Genomic DNA, 22,738 nt, shown 5'->3' with positions numbered 1-22,738 from the left:
TGAAATGAAAAAAATTGACATTAATCTTCAATTTAGTTTAAAAATGAAATTTTTTTGAAAGAAATATATTTTATTTAGAATGGATAAATAAAATACTATTTATTAAGATAACTTAAAACTATAGTTTTACAAAAATCCATTATGTGTAACAATAAAATTAATGAAATAAGCATAATTTGGTTTGAATTGATTGTTTTTTAAAGTATATTTTATAATTAACTAGAAAATTAAATTAAAAAAATATATTTTATATTGTTATTTAAATATCTTGTGATACTCATTTTATCCTAACACATATAATATAAAAATATAAAAAAAATTGTTCCCTAACTTGGGTAAATGATTCACAATTAAAATACTTCCAATATCCAAATAAGTTAAAAACAAATGTCTATAAAATATAAGTTCATAAATTTAACTAGCAAAGAAATATAAAATCCAAATACAATAAAATGAATAATCTAAAATCTTTTACCTTGATATCACTATTAGAGCAATCTCATGACTCAACTATTGGCACCTTGAATACCATCCACGTCCACATCTTCCTCGCTTAAAAACAACCACAAACGTACGATGAGAAAAAAATATTTATATAGAAAGTACATCACAAAATTCCACAAAACAATGTCAAAGCAATATAATCCATAAACACATATTTCATCATCTCATCACAGTCCACATATTTCATCATCTCATCACAATTCACATATGAACATATAACAAATTGCACATATACATCGTGTCACACATCTAACACCAGATCACGTACATGTCCTGATGCATCACAGTTCCAATATCGTGTCACGCACCCGACTATGTTAATGCATCCACTAGCGGCACCAATATCACGCATACGACTGTGTAGACACCTAATTTCGTTTGGATCCCACAAACAAAGAAATGGACTTCGAGCATGAAGGAAAGGAGCTCTCGGAAGCCCATAAATAACTCAATATGACGTCAGAAGGTCCAAAAGCCCAACAAGGTTGATTTAATAGCCTGGAACAAGTCGTTTTCAATCTAGAACGGACCGTTCCAAGCTACTAAAAAAGCCTATAAACCCTAGTTTGGAACGAGTTGTTTCCAATCTAGAACGGACAGTTTCAAGCTACTAAAAAAGCCTATAAACCATAGTTTGGAACAAGTCGTTCCCAATTCAAAACGGGTCGTTCCAATATAGGTTGTTATAAGTAAAATTCAAATCCAGAACAGGCGTTCTGATTCTAGAATGGGTCATTCCAGATTCAAATTTTACTCGTAACAAAATGACCCAGAATGGCTCATGCCGAAACTGGAACAGGCCGTTCTGGTCAATTTTGATGTTTATAAAATAGCCGTGTTAGGCACTGTTCAGGGGGCTGGAAAATTATCTGAGAAAGTCACCCAGAGCTCAAATATTCTCTCTCTCCTTCCTTTTGTATTTCTTGAGATTTTGTGAGGTAGTTTGTAGTGTGAATGGTAGCCAAAAAGAACCTAAAAGTTTCCATACTTGAAGATTTAATAAAGCTCGGTCAAGAGGTATTTCAGTCAATACTTTTCTACTCCCTTTACTTCCTCATTTTGATAAGTATTGTCCAAATAAAAGGAATAACCATGTAGACATCTTAGGATAATTCGTGTAATTTAGATTTCATGTATATAAATAACCATCAATAAAGGGGATCTGATATTTGAACTATTATTCACTATTATGCTAACTTCATCATAGGGTACCGATTTAGGGCATTGTAAGGTGATTAATACCTTCCCTATACGTAATCGACCCCGAATCCAATTTTGGTTATTAAGGCCAAAATTGAATTTTCAAAAACCTTTTCTTTTCCCAATGTTTTGAGTAAAATATTGGTGGAGACTCCATGAATCTATTTTAAAAATCATTAATTAGGGATTATACTGGTCTCTAGACATTCCTTAATTAATGAAATCTTTCAAAACTGTAGTCCAAATCATTAGTCGTAACATTGGAATTTTTCGGGTTATGACAGACTGTACTTGACGCATAACACATCTAGTACCATATCATGCATACGATCATGCCCCCAACAACATAAAAATAGCACTGTATCACGTGCACACCCTTACGGCCTAGTGTCACACATACGATTGTGCCCAATCATCACATCATATTTCACATTTTAATTCCACATCACATGCACAATATAGATAAATTCACACAAAACGATGGTTCACATACCCTTCACGCAATTCACCATGAATTCACATCACATCATTATACATATATGAACTAACTCTACAACATAATATTATACAACTTTAAACTACTTTTCAATCCACATGATAACACTTTAGAACATCAAAACAATATGCATCTCCCTTCGATAACTGTTAAAGAAAATAACACACAAATAGTTATACTCATCCAAGTAAGCTCAAACCTATCTCAAAAGAAATATAAGAGAATAATATACAACTCTTATGAAGACATGAAATTCTAAAAAAATCATCCACTTTGCTAAAAATTTCAAAATCCAAAACAAATATAATTCACCTTGACAACTTGACCCTTGTTCACTAAAACAGTCATATCTAGAGTTCTAGTTATCCTTTTTGAGTGATTCCAAAGCCATTAAAAATCTAACAACCAAAGCTACAACTTTTGTGAAGAACACGAAGCCTAAAATTATCGTTAAGGTCACCTCGCATGGCTGACAACATTAAACTTAATCTTTCGTACACTAGAATACTGAACTTATAACTCGCATAACTCAATCAATTCTTAACATTTTTACACGATTTTAGAGTCTAAATTATAACCCCAAGTGTCTGCTTTTTAACCCAACAAACGAAAATTAATTTAGTTAATCACATAGAAAGATATTACAAAAATACTAAGGTACATCCATAAGTAAAATTTCTTAATTACTCATAAATTCATATAATTAAGGGTGTTCATCAATCTACAAAAATCTTAACTTACAGAGCACATCCCAATAAGTCAATATGAAACCCGATTGAATAATCAATTTTACAAAACAACTTACCAATTATCAAAATCCCAATCCCTCATGAACCCTAACTCACAAGCACATTTCAAAAACTCAATCTCTCTCAGAACATCAATTTTAACATCTAATACCAGAAATACACTCACAAGTTCACATAGAAATGATCATAATCATTAGGTATCCAAACACAAACGAATATAAAATCACCAAAAATCTTAGGGAACATTCCCGCTACCCATTCCCTCATGTGACTTCGCATATAAAAATCTCTTTTTCCCCGTACCTGGTTGGGTTAATCAAAATACTCTTGATGTAGTGGAAGTTGCTCCTAATCTCTTTCTAGGCACACTTTCTTAGAACTCTTGTTTTTTTTTTCTCTCCTTCATAAAATGCCAAATGAGACTAATGAGAGTTAATCTCCTAATCCCTTCTTTACATTTCCTCAGGCCGGGTCAACCAACTCATTACCCCTTCTCGACCCACTTCTCATTTTTCTCAAAATAATTTAACAAAATAAATATAAATAATAATACAAAAATATTTTTCCTTTAATAATAATAATTAAATATTTATAACTGTTGGGATTCATCCCAAGTCCCACATCGGTAAAATGAAGGAACATTGGCTAGTTTATAAGTGTCCACCATTCCACATAGTATGAGGCCTTTTGGGAAGGAGCCCAAAAACAAAACCGTGCGGGCTTGGGCCCAAAGCGGACAATATCATACTATGGTGGAGGAACGGGTGGACTAGCGGGCCCTACAAGTGGTATCAGAGCCAACGGTTCGTCTGGGTTTGATGCGGGAAGACCCTCAGTGTTGTGCCTCGCGATGGAGATTCGAACTTGGTGCCTTGTGTCGAAAGTCTTCCTGATATTGTGGTGTTCAGGCGGCGTGTCCCGTAGAGTTAACGGCGGTACAAGATGGTGACATGGTGACGGATTATCGCTTGAGGGGAGGAGATCACGAGACATGTGGTCCTTGGTCTGAGGGGAGGTTTGTTGGGATTCATCCCAAGTCCCACATCGGTAAAATGAAGGAACATTGGCTAGTTTATAAGTGTCCACCATTCCACATAGTATGAGGCCTTTTGGGAAGGAGCCCAAAAACAAAACCGTGCGGGCTTGGGCCCAAAGCGGACAATATCATACTATGGTGGAGGAACGGGTGGACTAGCGGGCCCTACAATAACCCCAAAATATAAGAAAGAATATAATATTAATAATAATATTATTTTCTATAAAAAAATAGGGTGTAACATATCTCACTTTTAAAAAAAATTGACATTAATCTTCAATTCAGTTTAAAAATGAAAAAAATTGAAAAATATATTTTATTTAGAATGGATAAATAAAATGTTTTTTTTATTATTTATTAAGATAATTTAAAACTATAGTTTTGAATATTTAATAATAATATTAATGAAATAAGCATAATTTGGTTTGAATTATTTTTTTTAAGTATATTTTATAATTAATTAAAAAATATATTTTATATTGTTATTTAAATATCTCACTTTTAAAAAAATTGACATTAATCTTCAATTTAGTTCAATTCAGTTTAAAAATGAAAAAAATTAAAAAAATATATTTTATTTAGAATGAATAAATAAAATACTATTTATTATTTATTAAGATAATTCAAAACTATAGTTTTGAATATTTAACAATAAGATTAAAGAAATAAACATAATTTGGTTTAGATTGGTTGTTTTTTAAAGTATATTTTATAATTAATTAAAAAATTAAATGAAAAATATATTTTATATTCTTATTTAAATTTAATTATCTCACTTTTAAAAATAGGACATTAAAAAATGAAATGAAAAAAATTGACATTAATCTTCAATTCAGTTCAATTAAATTCCCATTAGCATTTAATTTAAATCATGGTATATGAAAGGTTAGGAGTTTTGTCTTATTTATCTGTGCTTCTAATAATTAGATGCAATTTTTAGTGTTTGTATGTATTGAGATATGACAGGATATTGGCTCACACTTATGGGCGTGGAGTTAAAGAGTTGAAAGACTTTTCCCACACTCTTAATCACTGACTACAAAATCAATTTTAGTGTGCCCATTAAGTTTCTTGATTAGTGTTGTTTATGTTAAAACCTTATATATTGGTTTTCTTTTTTCTATCTAAATCTTTGTTCTGTTAGGTTGTTTTTCTTTTTTTAATGGATAACAAAGTAGTCAATGAGAAGAAAAATGTGCGGTTTAGAATAATGGAAAATTTTGAACAATAAAAGGAAGAGGGATAAACATTCTTCATGTTCTCAGAGTTCAAATCCAGGTACTATTATTTCTGATTCAATTAATATTTATTTGTTTTTCATTCTTTGTTTTTCTCATATAGGAACATTTCAGAGGTTTCTTGGTGTAATATCAAACAATAATCAGAACTTTCGATTAGAACCTTTTCATGATAAACATAAAGGTGTTACTCCATTCAGTAAACATATAAAAGTTATTTTTGTTTTGTACTATTACGTTTGATATGTTAATCTTATTTTTTAATTTCTTTTTTTATTTAGCAAATACATTTACATATCCTCTGTCATGTAAGAGAATTTTCTTCCATTTGGAAAAGAAAATAGAAATAATGAAGGTAATAAATTTATATATCCATGGTGTTTTGTAAAACAATTTAATGATTATTGAAAAATTGGTGAATTGCTAATAGGTTCATCTTTTCTAAGGGCTAAAATTAACATCAATTGTGTTCCACAAGAACCTAATGGACATATTAATCATTGTCAATCTCCAAGGCCTTCAAATACCAATAGGTCCTCATCAAGTAGGTATGACAAAATTTATCTTTTTTATTTTCTTTCATGCCGATAAATTTCTCTACACATTTTATCAATAATATTAATAAATTTTCTTTGCAGAAGTCATGTTATCAACAATGGAAAACATGTCATTTAAAATTCAAGATTTATTGAGTCAATATCTAAAAATCTTTCTGATACATTTGATAATGAGACCTTGACACCTCAGTTTGAGGACTTAGGTGGACTAAATGTAATCGATCCATTTCAAGATTATGAAGGTATCAAATTATAATATTTTATTTCATATTTTTGGTATATTATTTGCCTTTTATTAATCATTTTCTTTTTAAAAGATTGGTTGTTTAAGGTTTGATATCCTTTTCAGTTATCAGCAGTTTTGATGATTCAAATTTGCAAAATGTCATTGATAATGAAGACTTGTTCCAAGATTATGATGATGAAGATAAAAATTTTTATTTTAATTCTTTGTGTTTTTAAATATTAATTACTTTTACTGGTCTAATAGTTTTTCAAATTAAATTTTTTGATTATAATATTTTTTTTATGTAGCAAATGATGTTTTAATCAGTAGAAGTGGTAATACTAAATCCAATGCACAAGGTAATATGAAAGAAGAGTTGGTATGAAATTTACTTAAAAAATATATGTTGATTGATTAAAGTTATAATTTAATTGTTTATTTAAATTACAGAAACTTGGGACATTGGTGATCCAATTTTTAAATGTTCGAAGTGTGATTCTTTCATGTGAATTGAAGAATCTTTATCCAGGAGTAGACATTCAAGAATTTTGAAATTTAGTCTTTGTTGTATGGATGGAAAAATCAAACTTCCTTAATTACAAATGCCTCCTAATGTTCTAATTGATCTACATAGCAAAAATAATTTGACAAGTCAACACTTTTAAAGAATATCAGAGCTTTTTACTCAATGTTCACCTTTACTTCAATGTCTGGAATGATAGATCATCATATAAATAATGGAACGGCTCCCCCAATTTTCCTTCTCGGTGGTTAAAATTATCATTCAATTGGTGGTCTGTTGCCTTTTGATAACCAGAAGCCAAGGTTTGCTCAGCTTTATGTGTATGATACTAACAATGTGATTGATAATAGAATTCAAGCAATCAGGTATAAGATGAATACTTTTTCTTAATATGGTGATCGATTTTATAATTTCATAAATTAGTTGTTGGGGTTTGTGTTGCAGGTGTGCAAAAAATGTGTCTGATGTTGACATTATGATAATTGCTTCTTTAAAAAATATGCTTGATGAACACAATATCCTTGCAAAAAGTTTTCGATATGCAAGGGGTCGTTTTAAAGAAGACGAACTTTCTCAATTAAAGATGAAATTGATTCATAAAAGAAACACTGATGGTAGAACATACAATCTCCCTATGGCTTCAGAAGTTGCTGCATTAGTTGTTGGGGATATTGACCACAATGTTGTTGAAAGAGATATCATTCTAGAGACTAAATCTAGGTTTCTTCAAAGGATTGATGTTTTAAATCCAAACTATCATAGTTTGTAGTATTCTTTATTATTTCCTTATAGGGAGGATGACTTTAGGCCTGGAATCTTAATTTCTGACAACAGAAACATGGGCGGTGAAAAAAAAAAAAAAAGACTAAGGTAACACTCCGTGAATTTTTTGCATATAGAATTCAAGACAGATGTTCTGAATCTCCTATTATTCTAATGTCAAAAAGATTATTTCAACAATTCTTAGTTGATGCATACACTATGGTTGAATCAGAAAGGTTGAGATTTATTCATTTCAATCAACCAAAGCTAAGGGTAGAGCTTTACAAGGGGTTGCATGAGTGTTTAGTACGCGGTGAGACTAACACTGTTGCAACTAGACAACGTATAATTCTTCCAGGTTCATTTACAGGAGGGCCTAAATATATGTTAAATAATTGCAAGGATGCATTTGCCATATGCAAGTATTTTAGGTATCCAAGTTATTTCATCACAATGACTTGCAACCCAGAGTGGGTTGAAATAAAGAGATTTGTTAACAAATGCGAATTAAAGGCAGAGGATCGTCCAGATATTCTGTGTCGAGTTTACAAGATTAAGCTTGACCAATTAATAAAAGATTTGAAAAGAGGTAATGTTTTTGGCAAGGTTATCTCATGTGAGAATTTTTAGTTCTTTAACTACAACTTTTTTTTTGATTATCCAATGACTTGCTGTTTTTTATTTAATTTTTTAAAATTTGTTTATTTTAATAATTAAGTCTATTTTATCATTTTCAGATGTTTGTACAGTTGAGTTTCGAAAGCGTGAGTTGCCTCATGCTCACATCTTGCTCTTTATGCATCCAAATGCCAGACCTAAGAGTCCAAAGGATACTGACAAGTATATTTTCATAGAGATACCTGATCAACTCATGAATTCTAAGCTTTTTTTAGCAATGCAAAAATACATGCTTCATGGTCCATGTGGTCTGTTCAACAAGAAGTCCCCATGTATGAGAAATGGAAAATTCTCTAAGCATCATCCTAAACCATTGAGAAACAGAACAATTATTGATGATGAAGGATTTCCCAAGTATAGAAGAAGAGATATTGGCAGAACTGTTAAAAGAAAGAATGCAGAAGTTGACAACAGTTTCATTGTTCCTTACAATTCTACAATTCTTCTGAAATTTGAATGCCATATCAATGTTGAGTGTACATGCCAAACAAGCTCAATCAAATACCTTTTCAAGTATGTACATAAAGGAAATGATAGGGTAATTGCATCCTTATTTAAAGATAATATTGTAGATGAAATTAGATCATACTATGACTGTAGGTATATTTTTGCATGTGAAGCAACAAAGAGGTTGTTCGGTTTTGATATTTAGTTGAGAGAACCATCTGTTACCAAACTTCATTTTCATCCTAAGGATCATCAACCAGTTGTGTATAAGTGTTTTGATGAGGTAGATAATGTATTGGATAGAGCATATTATAAGAAATCAATGTTCTTAGGTTGGATGGAAGCAAACCAGATAAATCCTGATGGTAGAAATCTAACATATGCAGAGTTCCCTACAAAATTTGTGTGGAATGCGAAGGACGGATATTGGTAGCCTAGGAAACAAAGTTTTGTTATTGGAAGAGTTTCTCATGTTCCGGTTGGAAATGGTGAAGACTATTTTACCTTCACCTACTTCTAAATATTCAAAAGGGTAGCCATAATTTTCAACAAATTAGAACAGTTAATGGAGTAATATGTGGAACCTTTAAGGATGCATGTTACGCACTTGGTTTGTTGCAAGATGACAGAATTTATTGATGCAATTCGTGAAGCAAATTCCTGGGCTTATGGTCAATACATTAGGAGGTTGTTTTTCTAACAATATGTCCAGTCCTGAGTTTGTTTGGGATAATTGTCAGAAGGAATTGCCTGATGATATTGTTCACAAACAAAGAAGAATTCTTGAATGTCCTGGTTTCATTTTAAGTTCTATACTGAAATTGTTTAGATTAATTTTTTTATTAAGATGTTAATTCTTATTGTTGTTTCTTTTGATTTCACATAATTAAGGTTAACAGATTCAGGTTTGAAGGACCTCTGCCTATCAGAAATAGAAGAAATCCTTTAGTGCAATGGAAAAAGTTTGAAGGATTATCCATCAATGCCTATTCCCTCAATTGATGCTTTGTCGAATTTCTAGTCAGGACTTATTGCAGAAGAGTTGAATTTTGATCGCTCTTATTTATCTCAATTTTTGAATCAATATCTTTCTTCCATAACAAATGAGTAGAAGTTTGCTTATGATAAGATAATGGAAGCAATTGCTATATAGAAAGGTGGATTTTTCTTCCTTTATGGTTATAGAGGCGCTGGTAAGACTTTTGTGTGGAACACTTTGTCAGTTGCTCTACGCTGTAAAGGTCAGATATGTCTTAATGTTTCATCCAGTAGGATTGCTTCTTTGTTGCTTTCAAATGGAAAAATAGCTCATTCAAGGTTTAAAATACCTTTGAATATCACAGAAGACTCATGTTGTTGTATAAAACAAGGAAGTCCTCATGCTAAACTCTTGGAAAAAGCTAAATTGATAATATGAGACAAGGCTCCTATGGTAAGTAAATTATGTTTTGAAGCTTTATACAAATGCTTAAAAGATATTCTTCATTTTTCAAGGTCTTTCAATCGTGACCTTCTTTTTGCTGGGAAAGTAGTTGTTCTGGGAGGTGATTTCAGGCAAATTTTTCCTGTAATCCCAAGAGGCTCAAGGCAAGATATTGTGTATTCAACAATAAATGCTTCTTATCTTTGTTCATACTACAAAGTGCTAAGACTTGCTAAAAACATGAGACTTAATAACAACTCATCTGATGCTGACAAGTCTTCAATTAAACTGTTTAGCGAGTGACTATTAAGAGTTGGTGATGGTCTTGAAGGAGATTCAACAGAAGTTGAGGCAAAGTTAGAAATACCTAATGATACTCTGATTCCAGATTCAGATTCGACTTTTGATGATTTGATTAATTTTGTTTACCCCAACATTGTTGATAACCTAAGCAACAATTCATACTTTAGTGAAAGGGTTATTTTAGCTCCTACATTGGAGATTGTTTCACAGGTGAACAAACATATGATGACCTGGGTAGATAACGAAGAAAAAACATACTTACGAGATTGGGAAAACATGTTATTGAATGTTTGGTTATGACTAGAACTAAAACTGGTCATATGATTCTTATTCCAAGAATAACATTGGTTCCAAGTAATCAAACATTGCCTATTAAATTCAAGAAGAGGCAATTCCCTTTGATAATTTCTTTTGCTATGACAATAAATAAATCTCAATGTCAATGTGGGAATTTATTTACCAAAGTTAGTATCTACACATGGTTAGTTGTATGTTGCACTTTCAAGTATGAATAGTAAAGAAGGGCTTCGAATTTTGCTTCTTAATCATGAAAATTTAAGTGCAAATTGTACATTGAATGTTGTTTATCATAAAATATTTGAAAATTTACAATGACTTTGTTTTTGTCTCATTTTAATATAATTGATTTAATTTGAGTTTATCATTTTAATAATTTTTGTTGTTCTATCGGTTTATCATCTTAATTCTCATAATATAAGACGTGATCCTTCAAACTTTTATATTATTAATTAATATTATAAATTTAATTAATATCCTTTTGTAAAAACTATACCATAATTATTTCTATCATCATTAATATTGTAAATATTTTTTTCCAACTTATGTTTTACTTTAAAAAACAATCAATTCAAACCAAATTATTATTTTTTTCATTAATCTTATTGTTAAATATTTTGAATTATCTTAATAAATAATAAATAAAATTTTATTTATTCATTCTAAATAAAATAATTTTTCAATTTTTTTCATTTTTTAACTGAATTGAACTCAATTGGAGATTAATGTCATTTTTTTTAGATATTTAAATTTAAATAATAATATAAATATATTTTTTAATTTATTCTTTTAAATTTTATATTTATTTTTCCTTTTTTTATATATAAGAATTGTATGTTTTTAATTTTGAAAATTACTGTTTACGTGTGTTATGCTCCGTCTTTTATCAACATGAATATTAACCGATTTGTAAATCTAGTTTGTAATATATTTCGTAAATCATTACTTTGAAGTGGTGCTATTATTTTAATCATAACAATTTATTAAATTTATTTAAAACAATATTATCAATGATTTTTTTTTTTTTTTTATTCATCAATGTGAAGTATGGAACCTATCTTTTAGCTAATTTTTTAGTTAAATCCTTTAAAGGTATTAATTTGTTTCTTAAATTATCAACGTAGAATATTAAATTTTATTTTCTACCAAAGCGTTCAACCAAAATCATTTTATCTATTCGTTGTTTCAATTTTATCTTTGTTTTTAAATTCAAAATATTTACACATTATTTTTACAATTTATCATCATTTTTTAATTTAACGTTTAAATAAAAAAAAATCAATTTCATATAACATTATTTTTTTTTTAAAATATTCTCCCTGTGCATGATACACTAGTTTATTATATATAATTAGAATATATGTATAATTGTAATTATAATTTATAATAAATTATATATAAATAAATATTATATTTAAATATATAAATAATATTTAAATTTGTATAAGTAAATATTTATAAAATATAAATTATATTTTAGATTTATCATAAATAAATTATATTATAATACAATAATATTTTTATTTATTTTTAAAATATTTAAATTTAAATTATCATATAAGATAATCGTTTGTGTTTAATATATATATATATATATATATATATATATATATATATATATATAAGTATATATACCTAAAATTTGTATAAATATATATTTATAGATGTATAAATTTAATTTTTTTATTTATAATTATGATAATAAAAATTAAATCAAATAAGAAGATAAAAGAACCTTTAAAAACTAGAATCTCTTAAAAGTCTAATCGTCTAGCATAGTTTTTATTTAAAATATGAGAGTTTATTTAAAATTTAAAATTGTTTGCTTTATAAAAATAAATATTGATCAAATTTAAATATTTAATAATTTATATTTTAAAATATATTATTCAAAAATTGAATAAAGTATTAATTTAAGTTTCAATGATTCGATTTAATTTATTTTTAAATTGATATTAATAAATTATATCATAATACATTATTTCAGTATTCAAACTTTTGGATTAAATATCATTCAACTCTTTTGTTTTAATAAATATACACAAAGGATATTAATGTAAGATATTATTTATTATTTTTTTTTTAGAAATAAAAATATTTCTCTCTCTGCCATTTTTTTTTAGAGTGAATGTTCTTCTAAATTATTAATATAAGAAATGTTAATAATATATTCTCTGATCATAAATCTAAAAAATGTGTCCTTTTCTTCCCTCTTCTCTTCTTTTTCTTGTCCCAGCCGACAAAATCAAGCACAAAAGTTATTATTACTTTACGTGGGCTACTCCTAGCAGTATAAGTGTTAGGATTATTATTCTTCTCCGTTCCAATGACTACAATTTAAATTTGTCTATATTTTAAAATTTTACACATTCTTTTATACATAAAGTATGAGATGAATACATGTGTTCATTATATGGTAGAAAAATTAAATATGTTTAGTGATAATATTAACACAAGAAGAATTTGGTTACAGCACTAAGCACATTTCAATTTAATTCTTTGGAAATATAATTTACTCATGATTGGGAGTTAATTAGCTGCAGAACCACTAAAAATTGAAGGGGTTTTGATATTTAATTAGATGTGAATTAATGATGTGTTGTTAACTTTTCTAATATTTTATTTTATTTCATCATCTAATATATTCATCTTGGACTACCATCCTATTGGTGACTTTGGAGTTTGGAGTACCATTCTATCATTTTGTTTAACTTGGAATGGAAAGATAGGATCTTAGACCGGTTGATTGCTTGGGCCCAAAATGTTGATTGGTCACTTTTGTCTTTATTGATTAAAATAATTTAATAAGAGTTGTCTCAATTAATTAAAATAATCTAATGTTAAGGCAGAGTTTAAACACCTTTCTATCTATATATACCACAGGTTACAAGACTTTGCTCATACTCGGAATTAGAATTTCTCTTTTTGAAAACCAATTGTCACCGTAATTATTGGAGTTGGAAGAAACCAAAATGAGTAGTGAACCCTCTCTCATTAGACAAAGCATTGGGTACAGCAAATCCAACGATGAAGAAGAGAAACTCAAGGAACCTCTTCAGAAGGATAACAACAAAGGCAAAAACATCATGCAATCTAGTCACCCCTCTCACATTGGAACAAGCATTGGGTACAAGAAATCCAAACCACCCCAAAAGAAGTAACTCCTCAGGTAATAATGCAATCTCTTTTCTCTTCTACTCCACTCATCTCCTACTTATATATCTATCCATTTATATATATATATATATATATATATATATATATATATATATATATATATATATATATTATGTTTTGTTAATCTTCCTCCCCTCTCTCTAGCTTTCTTTAATCTTCCACAATATGTGATAGAATTTCATATAGATATTCTTATGTGGAAACTGGAAATCATAAATTATTCTGGGAGGTAATAAAAGTTATTGTTATAACTATTGGAACATACTTAACATCATGATCATCTACTTTATTTAATTTTCAGGAGTCCTACTTCATGGGTTTCATATATGCTATGCTACGTACCAGAACAAGATCCAAGATCCAAGATTCAAGTTCCAAGATGGAAGCTTTTTTAATTTTCTTCTCTAGATGAATTAATGAAATGTTTCTCTTTTCTCTCTCTCGCTTCTTAAGGTGCAACTTGTCCCTCCAATCACAAAATGTTAAAATGTTACATTATTAATTTTCAATTTTAATTTTAATTTTAATTTTTTTCACCACTTTGGGTTCACCACTTTAATGTTCTAGAATTTTAATTTTACTTTTAACTTGTGTTCTTGGTTTCATGCGATCAATGAGTTTATCTACACAATTTTATGTTTTATTTTTTAACTTGGTTTTCTTCTACTTTTGACGTATTATTCTCTTTAAAAAATAAAAATTATGAACATACAATTTTTATTTATCGCATTGTGTTTTTTACGATAATAAAAAATAAAAAGAAATACAATATTATCTTTTATAAGACTGACATTGTACGATGCCACAAGAACTTTATAAAAATTATAAAGTTAAAATTTAAGGTTATTTCTAATTTTTGGATGTTATTTCTATTAACATCATTAAATATTTAAATTATAAATATGTTATATATATTTATAAAAGGCCCAAAATATATTTTTGGATCTTAGACGGATTGATTCCGTGAGGCCCAAAATGTTGATTTTAAAAGGCAAACATGTGCTTGTTTTAGAATCATGATGTAATTGAATTTCAATGCCGTCTAGCACATATCCATTGCCATTGTACAAACTGTGGTAGTAATTCACGTCCACAACTTTCTGTTAATTAAAAGTAACAATGACTCAAGCAATAATAAATTGAAGTTATTTCATCAACCTCTCAATCATTTCCTTTTTATTACCCATTTTTAAATGGTTATTGGCTTATTGCCTTGTGCTTTACCTCACAACTGTTATTGGCTACTTTTATTTCTTAATTATATTGCATAATATTTTACCTTGTACAGATGGAACTTAAGATTGTCTGCACATTGAATTCGAATACAACAAAAGCAATGGTTGAGGAATCCAAATTTCCAAATGTTTCATATTAGATAAAATAATTAGACTAGTCTAGCTAAATTTTTGTTCCAAATTTTCATTATCATAAAGTTTTGTTCTTGATCTAGTCTCTTCTTAATAATATATAGTGCATATATAACTGCAGTGTTTCTGAGTAAACACTTTTCCAACATCGCTTTTCACCCAAGTTTACATGGGGGACCATTGAGAATGCTATGTTAATATCTAAAAAGGTAAGCTAATATATTCGTGATAAATATATTTTTTTAAAAATATGTAGCAATGCACATGGTGGGGTAAGAAATTTGCATTTTTCAGCTTTCAAAAGGCTAATACTATACCACCGCCCATAGTACTATCATAATTCATAAACGATTGCATTCTCATTAGGATCGAAGGTTCAGAAGAAAATGGTGATACACCATTCATCCAATCCAAACATGTGATAGTTTTCTACAATTGTTTTCATGCATCTTACTTTGTTTTTTCTTTTTTCATGAGATGAGTTAGACCATTATCTTCTACCAAAACAAAATAAATACCAAGTATTCTAAACCACTTCTTAATGTTAAATAAAAACACTACAATGATTCTGTTTGTTTACTCAATCAAGTCTTCTCAACAAGTATTCTACCTCCATAACCCAATCTCCATAAAGATTAGATGAATTTTGTGGTGATTTTAAACTGTTAGAAACTGTAAAACAAGTAACATTAAAATGTATTTTGTGGCAGTTTAAACCGCTATAAAATGATTGACTTTTTTGACACCCAAAACCAGCTTTTACAAAATATATGCCGCAGACTGATTTTAACAACTGTAAATCTGATTATTATTAATGATGTTGGTAATACCATTTGTAGCGGTTTTTAACTGCTAGAAACTGCTAAAATAACCTCCACAAATCACATATTTGTTTGAAGTGTATGAGTTATATTATTACTGCACTTATAAAAAAATTATCTTATTTCCAAATTTATGTGCAACACCTTATTCACCAATTCAAATTTCATATAAAAAGTTGGATTTTTAATTTTATTTTGAAAGTGTTCTTTTTTCGTTATTTTATGTTAATAATATAATATTTGTAATTTTTCTACAACGGACGTTCAAATCAAAACTATTGCAAACTAATTACTAATATATAACTGTAAATTTAAATTATAACATTACCATAATTAATAGTCATGAGTTTTAATTAAAATTAATAATTTTATCATGTCTTTCAATTACAAATTAATTACTGTTATTATGTAACTGCTAATTCAAATTCAAAATTCAGTAAGTTTCAAATATAGAATTTTATATACTACCTCAAACTCCATTACTAACAATAATAAATTTATATTACATAATTGCAAAAAATTATATTAAAAATTTATATATTAATAACTAATATATAATCAGATGTTTTGCAAAAAATTATATTAAAAATGAAAGTCGTAATAAATTGAGCCTGTTATTCATATTGATTTGGGTTCCGGTGGAATCCCAAAGAATAATTCTAGAACGGTAATAATTTTTTTTTATTATAAATATTAAAGATGGGATAAAAATTAAAGTTTAAACAAATATTGAAACTAAAAATGTAAAAATAAAGTTTTAAAAACAAATAAGTTAATTCACCAATATCAAGATTGCTGTTGAGAAAACAAATTATATAAAAAAAAAAGTGATTCTAAAATGATAGAATAGCATAAGAAAATGAATACAAGAAAGGATGAATAAAGAAAATATTTTTTTTGAAATAATAAAAAAATGAAACATATCTATTAAAAAGATGAGTTATATATAATATTTACCATATATATAATAATTAAAAAATAAAGTAATTGATATAATTTATATATATATATATATATATATATATATATATATATATTTAAGAACCAATTGAATGAATTCAGCTAGAACTGAAAAAAAAAAGTTATACTAGTAAATTTTTTTTATCAAAATAAATATTTGACTTTTAATATATACACCTCTTTTTTTTATAAATACACATTCTTTATTTTTTTTAAAAAAAATCTAAAATATCTTTCATCTTTTTATTATTTAATTTTTTAATTTTATACCTCAAATTTTAATTTATTATTTTCTTCTTTCCTATTCTAAAACCACACCAAAAGAAGTGAATCCTAAGGTAATAATGCAATATTTTTTCTCCTCCACTCCACTCATCTCCTACTTATATATCTATCAATCTATGCATGTATTATGTTTTGTTTTTTCCTCTCCTCTCTCTAGCTTTCTTCAATCTTTCACAATATGTGATAGAATTTCATATAGATATTCTCATGTGGAAACTGAAAACCATAAATTATTCTGGGAAGTAGTAAAAGTTATTGTTATAACTATTGGAACATTCTTATCATGATCATCTACTTTATTTAATTTTTAGGAGTTTCATATATGCTATACTACGTACCAGAACAAGATTTAAGATCCAAGACCTTTTTCTTTTCTTCTCTAGATCAGATGGAGTTCTCATCGGGAATAAATCAAATGTTTCTCTTTCCTTTTCCTCTCTCTCGTGTCCTGAGGTGCAACTTGCCCCTCTATCCTTTCGTTACCCACAAATAAAATAATGAGATATATTTTTACATTCTCCATATTATCTTTGACAACAATGGAGTGCTCACAAAACTGTTATTAACTCTAACTTTTTAAAAAAAAAATTAAACTAAATTGGACTTAAATAAACTGAATTATTTTTAAATAGTGTGAACCAAACTGTGTTTTTTTAAGTTTAGTTTGTAAACCTAATTAAACTATTATAGATATAGTGCGATTGATTTTAGTTAAAATTAAAACTGAAAAAAAAAAACTGCTTGAATCACAATATTTACATTGTGCTTCAAGAGTGTAATAAACTGCATGTTTTCCTTATAGAGACGTAAATAAGACGGAAGTCACGGGAATGTGGAATGTGAGATGTGAAGCTTTCTTTATCTCTTTGTGTGGACCACTTTGGATTCTGGAATTAAAGGGAAAAAGGCCATAATAAAAATAAATAAATAAATAAATAAATAATAATGAATAATTATAATAATAATTATTATTATTATAATAAATAAATAAAAATTGATGCAAGAAATTCCATATGATAACAGGGAAGTAAGCTTCTCAAACGATCAAAGAGTGGCTCACCAAATTCTCAATCCTTTACTTTAACAAAATCTCCTTCATTTGAGAAGCTACTAATTCGACAAAGTAAACTTTTAGAGAACATAATTTTCTTCCAACTTTTCATTTCTTATTCAATCTTTTCAATTACAAATTGTCGCATTCTTTTAGGGGTTGGCTAAACTTTCATAACCAAATTATTATAAACAAACACAAAGTCATAGTTATTTCACCGATTAGGAAATGAATTGGAAAGTTCTTTAATTAGTCCTCAATTTGACAGCTTTCACGGTGCTTCTTTTCACTCGGATTTTTGGTTTCAACTATGCTTCAAATGATTCGAGCTATTTCAAACACACTTTTGATTTTATATCCAATTTGGTAATCCCATCCTTCATCATATTTTGTTTTCCAATTTTTTTCTCGCTCACATTCTCCGATTTGAACCTCTCTCTCTCTCTCTTTTTAGTTTTTTACTCCATCATAATTTTTTTTTTGATTTAATTTCATATTCTCCTTCTAATTTTTTTGCAATATTTATATAATCATTATATTTTTTTGGAATTTGTTCATGTACTATTAAAGATTGAGGAATTTTGATATCTTTTTTAGTGTGTACCAATAAAATAAATGCACGTCATTGAATGAATTCACATAAGCATTTTAATTTTTTATGTAAATTTTTATATTATTTATGTTTAACTCCTTGTTTATTATATTTTAAAATAAAACAAATTATTGGTTTAAAATTGTTGAATTTATTGAAGGTTTAGATTTTTTGTCAAAGGGTGTTATATGCAATTTTTCGATCAAAGGGTATTTTTAGGTTTAGATCAAAGGACTTGGAGCATGCAGTTTTTTTTTTAATCAAAAGACGTAGTTTTCTACAACTTAAACATTGTTCTGTTATGTGATTTTACTAGGTGTTGCCTTCACTCCCGCCATCGAGCGCATTACCAGCCACTAGTGGAAAATTAGTATACCACGTCACTTATTTTATGTCAGACATATAAATACCTGACATAATAAAAATGTGGTGGCATGTTTCGTAATTTTTGTTAAATTATTTACGTCAGACCCTACTAGGACCGACGTAAATAATCCACATGACCGCCCCTTAAAAGAAGGACACTAGCTGGAGATTTGGAGATTTCAAAAACTTCATTCTCCCGCGTAGTGTAATGGAGGCCACACACGAGAAATCCCTCCGCCTCCTACTCCTTCCTTCCTTATAATTTTTCTGACATTTCAGTCTCCATTCATACGGCAAATGGGTGAGGAAGCAAAACAGGTGATATAACCTTTCTGTTGACATTGTGATTTCCTAGTGAAACTTTTTTTCTTACTGATAGTGTTATAACTTGGTCTACGTTAATTAGTTCTTGTACTTATTATGTGTGTTTCTTTTTATATTTTGAGTAGGAACAACCAGTGGCTGAAGCCAACAAGCACGGATCCACGAAGAAGAGAATGGGGGCACATGCCCCCACTACCATTTTACACACACATATTTTTTTTATAAAAAAAAAATATATTTTTAAAGATAAAAATTATATTTTAATTAAAGACATATTTAAATTATCATATTATAAAATATAAATTTAAAAGATTTGTTCATTTATTTGATATTTATCAAATTTTTGAAGGAGATTAGTTCTCTTATGCAATAAAAAATACCCTTTAATAACGAATTAATTTTTTAAAAAAATTTAATTTTTGATAAAAATAAAATTTGTAATATATATATATTTAACTTTTGTGCTTTTTATTAATGTATACATTGATTAAAAAATCAAAATAGTAAAAATTGTAAGATTCTATACGTTAATTAAAAAAATCAAAATGGAAAAGATTGGAAAATTTATATTCTATTTAAAAATTTTATTATAAAATATGTTTGAAATAAATAATTATCTAAAATATTATATTAGATATTAAAAACATGTCTATATTATAAATAAATTAAACTTGATTTTTATACAATTTAACATATTTATTTTTATGTTTTTATTAGTATTAAATTATTATAAAGTATATTTTTAGGTTTGTAGTTCTAAACAAATATTTAAAAAATGTTTATGATAGATAAATAAGTCATACTTATGACATGTATTTTAAAAAAAAGTTAGGATCAAACTTACTAAATTATAATATAATATAATCTGACTTAACTTATTTTCATCCTTAATCGTAAGCATAGATATAAAAGTTTGTGAAAAATAATTATGATATATATTTATATTTTTAAAAATTATATGTAAAAACTTTAATATTATAAATATATAAATAATTATTGCCCCCCCTATCTAAAATTTTTGGATCCGTCACTGGAAGCTAGGCCTGAGGAGAACAGAGAAGAGAAGCCAAAGGAAAAACCAGTAGAAGAAAATAAGGAGGAAAAGCCAGAAGAAAAGCCAAGTACGGGTTGCAGAACGGGCCGTTCTTCTTAGACAACGAGTCGTTCTCCAACCAGAACGACCCGTTCTGCAATCAGAACGGCCCGTTCTGCTTGCAGTTTTTTTTTTTTTAATTTTTTTACAACTTTTTACGTCGGACTTGTTATGTCCGACGTAAATTTACGTCGGTTGTTCCACGTCGGAGGTTTTTCTGACGTAAAACCCCTAAAATAACCGACGTAGAATGTATATTCTATACTAGTGAGCGCCACCAACATGGTTCTTGATCATGCCTTGGGAATTTGCTCCAAGTTTAACCTCATTGTATGTTTTCCTTAGAATTTCTTAAAGCCATGGATATAATTTCTTTAGTTTGAATCTCCTCCATAAAATTAAAAGTAAAAATTAATATAATTATTTAAGGACTGGATTGAAAATATAATAATTTTAATATTAAAATGTAAATGATGACACAGATAAAAATTAATGACATGATATAACTGTACCAAAATTTAAAATATTATGAATGATTTGATAAGATAATATTTGTTTATTATCTTTTTAAATTTAAATATGTGAGATTAATTAGTTGGACTTTATATTGACGGGCTAGCGTGTAGGTGGGAGTTAGAGTTTTATTCAAATACATTAGTAATGTTGGGTTTGCCTCACATGCAATCTAACTCTAACCATACATTGTGATTTGAAGAGGGAAGCGAATCAGATGCAACCGAAGAGGAACTCGGAGAGAAAAATCTTAAAGCTAGTGCCAATCAAGGTAAGTGGGGGAGTGAGAATCTTATTCTATGATGTAGGGTCGCTGTTGGGTAGCGAGATAATTCCCAATCCTAAGATGTATGTAGCTGTCTTGGAGGAGGATTAAACTCGATCCTTTTTTATGAACCTACATGAAATTGAATGTTCTGTCACTACAATAAATGTTACATATAGTAACATACAAAAAATGTCACTATAAGTATAATATATGTAGGTATATATCTATTTGGCATATAACTACACACAATTTTAGTGTTGATTTTGAATGAGATTTAACAACATATTTTATGTGTCACTATAGCTTATACCTACACTTTTTAACAATATACCAACATATATTATATTTATTGTATAGGTAAAAGTAGTTTTTAGTGACACTTATTGTGTCACTATAGAATGTGTATCACTATACGGCAATTTCTTTGTAGTGATGTATATGGTAGATATGTGTATTAATGTGTTGGTTATAATAATTGCATGTAATCACGAATTTGAGTGTTTGTGGGTTTTCCATGGAACCCTAAGGATGTATATAAACCCTTAGGTTGGAGTTAATTCATAATAATTGTAAATTGCATGACTAAAATGTGAATTAATTAGACTACGAAAACCCCTTTAATATATTAAATTGTAGAAAATGTAGAAGTTACATATTTGAAAAAAATTGTGAATTATGTAGATTAAGTTTTATTGATACCACGTCGAGTGGCAACTTAGTCTCATGGGGCATGGATAAACCAGAATGCTCGTGATCTCAACCACATCAGGCGTGAGATTGGTCTTGTTGGGCGTGAAGGTTTGAAATGCTTGCAGCGTTAATGACACCAAGCATGAATGTAGTCACGGTGGGTGCGAGAGCTCCAAAAATCCTTTGGATGCATCTCGCTGAGCGTGCGGGGAGGATCATGTCAAGCGTGATTTCCTTCCAAAGGCTCATAGCCTCGCATGCACTAGGTGTAAGGTGTGTTTCACTGGGCGTGATTCTTTATTTAAATCTACTTTCTATGTACATGTATATGCGAGTGGTTTATGTATATAAGTGATAACGATAAATGAAAGTGATATGTGATGAATTGTGAAGTTATAAAGTGATAAGTGATAAAATGTAATGTGTTATGAATGATGTGGTAAGTGAATTTGTGTTGTAATGCATTGAGTTTTGAATGTCCTGCATTATGTGCATTTGTGTTTTGTAATGGGTATGATGTGAAAAACACGGTTAGAAAAAATCTCATTGTGTAAAAGCTTGGGGATTAGTCCTTGGGGATAGTTTGGTTTGGGAAGCCCCAGACTCGCCCATTAGTGCATGAGATGTATTTTGTGCCACTCAGCTATCTTGACGATATCTTGTTAGTATATCTTTCTAGTGAAAGTGTTGTGATGACTTTACCTAGTATGTACTCCTAAACTACATAGCCTTCGGGCAGAAAAAATATTTTTACTGGCATCACATGCATATAAATTAGGAGAGTCTAGTCTA

The 22,738-nt window shown here is 28.5% G+C and overlaps 1 long non-coding RNA gene across 1 annotated transcript; it reads left to right on the top strand.

Annotated features, from left to right (window-relative positions):
* The first annotated feature begins 12,545 nt into the window (after positions 1 to 12,545).
* On the top strand, positions 12,546 to 14,166 carry LOC145953922 (uncharacterized). The gene is made up of 2 exons (XR_014431143.1): positions 12,546 to 13,608; positions 13,918 to 14,166. It is a non-coding gene; the product is annotated as an uncharacterized LOC145953922 (long non-coding RNA).
* The last annotated feature ends 8,572 nt before the right edge of the window (positions 14,167 to 22,738 follow it).

This window comes from Cajanus cajan, chromosome 1, assembly GCF_000230855.2.
Source record: "Cajanus cajan strain Asha chromosome 1, NIPB_CcT2T_4, whole genome shotgun sequence".
NCBI classification, from domain to species: Eukaryota; Viridiplantae; Streptophyta; class Magnoliopsida; order Fabales; family Fabaceae; genus Cajanus; species Cajanus cajan.
This window is presented reverse-complemented; position numbering and strand designations above follow the sequence as displayed.